Source organism: Wolffia australiana, chromosome 7 (genome assembly GCF_029677425.1).
Source record: "Wolffia australiana isolate 7733 chromosome 7, ASM2967742v1".
In the NCBI taxonomy this organism is placed as follows: domain Eukaryota; kingdom Viridiplantae; phylum Streptophyta; class Magnoliopsida; order Alismatales; family Araceae; genus Wolffia; species Wolffia australiana.
The window spans coordinates 16,074,517-16,082,363 of NC_135841.1; the positions used below are offsets into that span (position 1 = coordinate 16,074,517).

The 7,847-nt window shown below is 38.4% G+C and overlaps 1 long non-coding RNA gene across 1 annotated transcript; it reads right to left on the reverse strand.

Annotated features, from left to right (window-relative positions):
* Positions 1–1,500: 1,500 nt before the first annotated feature.
* On the reverse strand, positions 1,501–2,959 carry LOC144705661 (uncharacterized). Its single transcript, XR_013582074.1, has 2 exons — positions 2,609–2,959; positions 1,501–1,776 (listed from the first exon to the last, which is right to left on the reverse strand). It is a non-coding gene; the product is annotated as an uncharacterized LOC144705661 (long non-coding RNA).
* Between the last annotated feature and the right edge of the window lie 4,888 nt (positions 2,960–7,847).

Sequence of the window (7,847 nt, forward strand, 5' to 3'; positions counted from 1 at the left end):
ATGCATTTTCAACTGGTGGTGAGGTGAAGAAGAAATTTAGATCTTGGTTTTAAAAAAATAATCTGGATTTTAAACTCATGATAATTTAGGGGATCAATTTTACATCAACATATAAAATATATAGAGTTACTAAGAAGAAAAGAAGTGAGTAAGGATATAGTAAAAGCAATGTGCATGGAACCATCTTGTTATTATTTATTGAATATCCAAAGTGTCTGCCATTGAAATAAATTTAGTGATAATTTATTATTAAATATCCTTGAAAAATCTATTTGATTAAAATTATGTGCATACATGGAACTATTTGGATTAAGCAAAAATGTACAAAGTTAAAGTGTATCCTAGTAGACTTTGGGAGTCAACTAGGTGAAAGCTTTGGGGGCCGAGTGGAAGGAGCTAAAACATTCTCAGTCAAATAACTTGGGCATTGAGGAAGATTTAGCTTCACCAACATTTTATTTTATTAGTATTCTTGATAAGCCTTATGTCCAAGTGTTTTGCTTGGGGCCCATTCACACAAACTTGGTTAAAGCTTATCATCACATTGGGCTGGAAACCACCAGACAGAATAAAGGGCAAGTCTTAGTTGTATAAAAAAATTAACTGAGTCTACCCTAACCTCTACCTCATTCCATATATTTCACATAGTTGACCAATGAGTGAATTTTTAAGAACCTCATTCACCCTCCTCTAAGGTTGTTTTTCCACTTAAACTAACAACCTTTATGGGTTGTGATTCTGAATGAGGCATAATTATTGGATTTTGTGGCCATGATATATCCAAAGATAATCCAAAAAATTAAAATTATTGACGATGGGCCTTGAAAATTTTAAAAAATAAATTGTCGGCTATTGAATGACCTTGCCCATAATTGCATCTGTTATACTTTTGGTTCATTGAATGAGTTATCATAAGTCCCATGAATGGCTGGCCTCAATACATATACACATAATCCTCAACACATTGAATCTCCTCATCTTCAACTTAACAAGTATCAATGTTGATCTCTGATAGATCTTGTTGCCTTTCTAGTTGCTCTAAGAGGATCCCCAAGGAATGAGTGATAAAGAGGGGCACCCAAAGAAAGACTCACAATGGCATACTCTATTTGTGATTTTCTTAATTTTATATTTTGCATAAAACCCCTATACTTTAAGGGTATTTTTCTATATGTTATAAACCTAATGCATGTTAACCTATCGGCCATGTGCGAATTAACGACTCTATAAGCCCAATAATTCTTCATTGACAAACTCAGTTAGTTAAATGTATACTACACGTAGATTAAATGCTTACATCGATGGGTTAAGATGATTATGCGTAAGGCGCCAAGCTACACCGCATGCATTATCAGGTAGAAAGGAGTTCATCAACTCTTTGATGGAACCTTTTTGTTATTCCTTAATTTTTATACATAATTTTTTGTTCATGTGAAACTCATAGAACAACTCATAGCAACTTGCAAACCGTAATTAATCATCCAATTTGAGACACATAGGGAAATCAACAAATAACTATTTTTCTGATGTTTTCGCTAACTTTATCAATGACATCATCAAAATATCTTCTTTGAATTGTCTAAATTATCCCAAGGCTAGATGATATCATCATGAACACATAATCACCTTTGTGAGCTTGTGTTTGATCCGAGCTAAGCCTGATTGAAATTCTAATGATCAAGAATCAAATGTCACAGTTAACACACAGCCATCCATCCACAAGATGTCCTTGATTTCTGAGGGTGAATGACCACTAACACCATTGCATGAATCAACCTGCTTAATAGTAAGATATAAATTAAGTGAAATATTTATCGAAACACTAAGGGCAGATACTACTGCTTAAGAGTAGTATCTGCTCTTAGTATCTTCATACAAATGGTTATAGGACCAACCATCCTCAACGAATGAGCAGAAGTTAATATTATTATTATATCAATATATTTTAATATCCTTCTTGGATCATGGGTGAATATGAATGTTCATAATACACATTTAAAGATAAGTAATCTCTACTGCTATAATAGGAATACATGTGGCCTCTGATTGGCTGACAAAAGAGTGAGAGAGAGAGAGAGTGAGAGAAGAGAGAGTGAGAGAAGAGAGAGAGTGAGAGCGTGAGAGAACCCCCTCCCCGGGCCGCCCGCGCCCCCTCCCAGCCGCCGCCCCGGCCCTCCCCCAGCCGCCCGTGCCGCCGCTCCGCTCTCCTCCCCCGGCCGCCCGCGCAGGCAGCTGGGGGAGTGCTGGTTCAGCTGCTGGGAGGGGGCGCGGGCGGCCCGGGGAGGGGGTTCTCTCACTCTCTCTCTCTTCTCTCTCTCACTCTCTCTTCTCTCGCACTCTTTTGTCAGCCAATCAGAGGCCAGAAGGGTACATCTATTCCTAATATAGTAGTAGAGATTGGGCTATAGGTCTTAACGAAGAGAGGAAACAAAAAAAATACTTCATAGGCTTACTAGGGATGATGACAGTGGTTTATTTTTCAATTAGACCCATATCTAATTGAAAGTAGTGTGTATTTCATACAATATAGATAGTATTGGCCTGTAGGCCTTAACGAGAAAACAGAAAACAAAAACCAAAAAATAAATAAAAGACTTCATAGGCTTACCAGGGACGAGGGCGTCCCCATCTGATCAATAACCATTCGTCCATGGACGTCGCCATCTGATGTAATCAATTTGATGACCCATTAAAGCACAATGCGTGCGTTTGTCCAACCATGGGCTGCCATCTGACATGCCTGAAAATATTTTAGAAATGGCGACGCGCAGCGCCACCACAAGAGCCAGTAGCCATTGTCGGCACCACCAGTATCGCCGCCATGGCCATGGCGGCGCCACCAAAGCCACCGGCAACTCCATCAAGACCACAGGCGGCGCCGGCGCGTCGGATAAGGAAATGTGATATCTTTTAACCCAAGTTTGACAATAAAATGATGTCTCCGTAAAGTTTTAGTAGGGCCGGCTCATCATTCGACCACAGGCACGCCTTATTAGCTAGAGTAGACTATTGAAAAGACGTTTACTCTCTCTCTCTCTCTCTCTCTCTTTCTCTCACGAGTAACGCGCTATGTGGATCACGTATTGATCGTGGGGTTTGGCAGACTTCATTATGATACTGTGGCCCGCTTACACTTCGTCATCCTCTCTCCCTGTCTAGCTCTCTCTCTCTCTCTCTATATCTATCTATCTATCCATCTCTCTCTATATATATCTATCTATCTATATATTTATCTATCCATCTCTCTCTCTCTCTCTCTATCTATCTATCTATTCATATATCTATCTACTTCTATTCCTATATCTATCTATATCTCCTTGGTAGTCCAGAAGTGGGAGAGAAGATAAAAGGTGGGGGGTCAATCTATCTCTACTCACTAGTCGAGAAGTGCCGAGTGCGAGAGAAGATACAAGGCTGTCTCAGTCCTATCTATAGATCTGTATATATGTATCTCTCTACATATCTATTCATCCATCTATTTCTCTCTCTACAGTCGGTAACCGAGAATTGAGAGAGAAGATACAAGGCGGGGCGGTGTCGAGCTGACGTGTTCGGATAAAGCCAAACCAGTCGACTCGACAAATAATCAAAACCCGCGAGCTCTCCACCATGCGATCTTCAGCGGGACAAAAACTTGAACCAGCGAGACCAACCGACCTCCGGCCATGTCCAACAGACAGCAGAAGCTCCACTCCAGATAGATGAACAGATAGATAGATATAGAGAGAGATAGATGGGGAGGGAGGGCTTCAGCTGGGGCCTGTACCGCTGCCTTCTCCGGGGCGCGCGGCGGCGCCGCCTGTTGCTGGCGGCGCTGGTCTTCTTCTGGCCGGCGATTATCTTCTTAGCTTGCCTCTCATGCCCGCTTCTCTGCGCGCTTGCTCTCTTCGCCCGCTTCGGCCCTGCTCTCGGCAATGGTGATAAGCGTGAGCTTACAAGCAGCCCCGACCATGGCAAGCCCCCCCCGCTGGGCCCTCAGCTACTGCACCAGTACCTTGACGACCAACTAAGCCTCGTCGCCGCCGCTTGGGACTGCTGTGGCGATGCCCACTGACAGATCTTCATTCTCTTCTTCTTCTTCTTATCGTAAAATTCTACAGCCCAGCAGAGCCGAGAGAAGGTTCTTGATGTTAAGGCTTGAAACTTATCGGGGTCTGATCAACTCCTAGAAGTTTTGAATTTGGAGTTGAGTGAAACGTGAGATGGGTTATTTACTTGATAGAGCTGATGCTCTGTGTTGAAGGAGTTCACTGAACCATCTCTGATGTCCTCCTTGAAGGTATCTGGATCAATCGGAAAATCGTTTCTCCGCTGCGCTTTTTATTCTTAATCAATGTATTGGTAACTTGATGGTATTTTCTCTTCAGATTGGTCTGCAGACTTTAGATCACGTCCTATGATTTTTTTAATCAATAGAACTTTTTTATGAGGCTGATCCAACAGATAGGATAAGTCTGGTCGATCATGAAGGGTCCTCGGATCGGATCAGATCGGGCGTAGATATTCTAATCGTGCGGTCAGAATAGATCGTTATCCGGGCCGTCCCATTGATCATTATTTCTGATAAGGAGAATCCTCTACCTGTACTTCCTCTTCTTGACTTCAGTTCTAGAGCCTAAAAATTGCAGGGAGGAGGATTCTGGTGTAAAGGTTAAATGAGGTCCGGCGATTCTGGGGGGTCTGATCGACAACTTGAAAGAAGGAATTGGTTGTTTTCAGAAATAATCACTGTTCATATTGGTTAGACCTGCTGCTAAGGCATCCACTGAGCCGCCACCACCTCTTTATCTTCATTGTTATGGAGAGAAAGTTGACATTTGATCATTTGGTCAATGGGTAAACCTTTGGCTTTGGACGAAATTTTGAAAAACTTAATATCGATAAGGTAATGATCAGTGAAATAATTAGGTTAATGCTAGTTTTCATGATAAGGTGAATGCTGACCAAATTAGTAAAATATTTTTTAGAGGATAGAATATTGAATGAAAAAGGATTTATTAGTTGGAGAAAAAATAAAATCATTCTTAATTTATTTACAGTTTTCAGTACATTTTGGAGAGAAAATAGAGATTAAAGTGATGTTATTTGGTGTATTTTCTAAGGTTATGAAGGGAAGTGCAGATTGAAAATTATGAATTTTTAGAAAAAAAATTGAAAATTAGAGTTCGAAAGCTTTTTCTTACTCTCTATTATCTCCCTCCGAGGGTTCTCTCCCAATTTTATAGGGTATTATTTTCTTCAGAGTACCTTTTCTCCCTCCAAAGTTTTTAACCACACACACTCTCTCTCCCTCCTCTCTCTCTCTCTCTCTACTCACTCTTTCTTTCCCCCACAATGCTCTCTCTCCACTGCTCCATTCAAATTAAATTACAAGCATTGTTACATTTACATTATGAGATGTGATGGGGCATGTCCAAATGCAGCACATAATTTATAAATATTTTCAAAATCCCCCCTCATTTTACACTCTCTTTAAGCCAATTTTTCCCCTTATAGTTAAAATTGTAGTACTCCAGCAACCTTTATCTCAACTAACCACCATTGATGCTTGTATTTTGTTACTTATGCCTCTCATCATCCCCGTTGCCCTCATTGCCCCACCAACATCGCCCTTAAAGAAATAATTTTACATTCCCTTCTGTTTTTTTTCATTATTTATTAACTCTCTATCTAAATCTCTCTCACACACTCTTGAGATTTGAAAATATGTACAAATGAGCATGCTGGTAACCAAGTGAGACCTGGAGAAGCATGGGCTCAATTGAATACTAATATTATGTAGATTTCTGGATGTGAAGTACATTTAATTGTGAGTGTGATTTAGTTTAAAATGCATTTTATGACATAGTTTAATAAGTCATCCCATGTTTGAATGAATGCCATGACTTTTCTGTAATTATGATAATTTCCTTCAGGGAACTCACCCTGGTGTGAACTTCTTATATTTTAAACATCTACCAATCATTGATGCAAGTCCAATGATAGGTGCCATTTTGAATTCATGTTTCATGATTTCCCACATGCGTAGGGAATGTGAAGTCAACTATAGAAGGTGTCATGCTGTTACTCTACCAAACAGATGAACATGAAAATTGGGCATCAGAGGAGCATGTCAATCATAACTGCCACCAGAGATGGAGTTTGAGGCAAATACTAAAAAATAGTGCAAGAGAAGAGATAGTTTGTTGCCCAAGTCACACTAGAGCATGTTCTAACTATCCTTAATCAGTCTTCCTCTTGGAAGACCTCATTGGCTGTGATATAACTAAGAGGGGGGTTGAACTAGTTTGGCGTTGCCGTTTATATTTTCTAATTTCTTTTTAAAATAATTCATGTAGTTATTGCTCATTGCTTAATCCCAAAAATACACAAGTTTTTAATACTGATGGGGTACCTAAATCTTAAGCTTCATCGCTTAAGATTTAATGGCATTTTAATAAAATGCTTTAATAAATGTTTAGATGAATGTTCAAATTGATGCATGCCTCACTAAGGATTGTGATCAAAGCGCAAGACATCCTTAGTCAACTAGGTGACTGATTGTTAGTGAAGATAAAATAACACCCTTAGTTGTATTAAAAAGCTTCTTAGTTTGACCATGTGGTGAACAAGTAATATCATTTATTTAGGACTAGTATTTTCAATGGCATGAAGCTATACATATTCTCTAACATTTTTCACATATTTTTCTGACTTTTGACTTCATTTGATTGGTTTAATAAGTTCTTCAAATTCCTAATTACTACCTTTGGGTATTTAAGGCTGAATTTATTGACGATTTAATGAAAATTAATTACAGGAAGACATTACTATCAATGGTGATGTCTTGATTAAAATAATGTAGTAAATATATCTTAAAGTTTTGGATTATTTTAAAGCTAAAATTTTTGGCATAACGGCTAGTTGTTACTCTTAACACATAAGAGGCATTTTAAACTTATGGCAAAATAGTAACTATAAAAATTCAAAATTAAAATAATTAATTTTTGATATTGTATAATCATAATCAATACATATGACTGTTGGACTCTAGAAAAATACTATTATGACCTTTTGATTACTAAGTCCATATATATAGTGTTGAACCCTAATTTCAAACCCCTTCTGCTCCTTGCCCCAAGAAAATGGCAGTCCAAAAGCTATAGAGACCTTTCAATCCCTGAAGAAATTTTCAAGTATGTTTTGAGCATTCTTCCATGAGGATATTTGTTGCTAACATTAATACAAATGCATCAAACTTAGAATTGTTGTTTTTGGTGCAAGGTGATTCAAGATTCAAAGAAAAGAAAGCTGGCCTCTGAAATTCACACATGCTTGACCTTTTGATATGTTTAGCATCTTCAACATAATTTTTAAATTTTATTTTGACATTTTATTCAACTTACGAATAGTTGGTAACATCCATATCAATCCATGGAAGTTGGAATTGCATATTTTGGTTGAGTTTTGAAAGAGTTACAGGGGTTTGAACTTGGACGTGGAGGAATCCCGGGGTCGACTAAGAACGTGGAAAGATTGACCTCTGGAGATTTATTTGATATGATTTTGAACATTTTGTGTGCAACAACATTTTTGTGTAAGTGTGTTACAAAATGTTTCCAGGTGGAATCAGCTCATTTGGTTTAGGAGTGAAGAAGATATTGTAGTTTTAAACACCAAAGGTCAAACACAAATCAAGGAATTTTATCCAAAGAGAAACGTGGAGGCAAAGAGGAATTTAGGAAAGAATGATCACAAATAGGGAGGTTTTGGTGCAGGGAAGTCATAATTAGATTTGTAATTTTTTATCTCTGGATTAATAAATGTCTGATCTAAAAATATTCATGTTGAAATACATGAAATTAGGC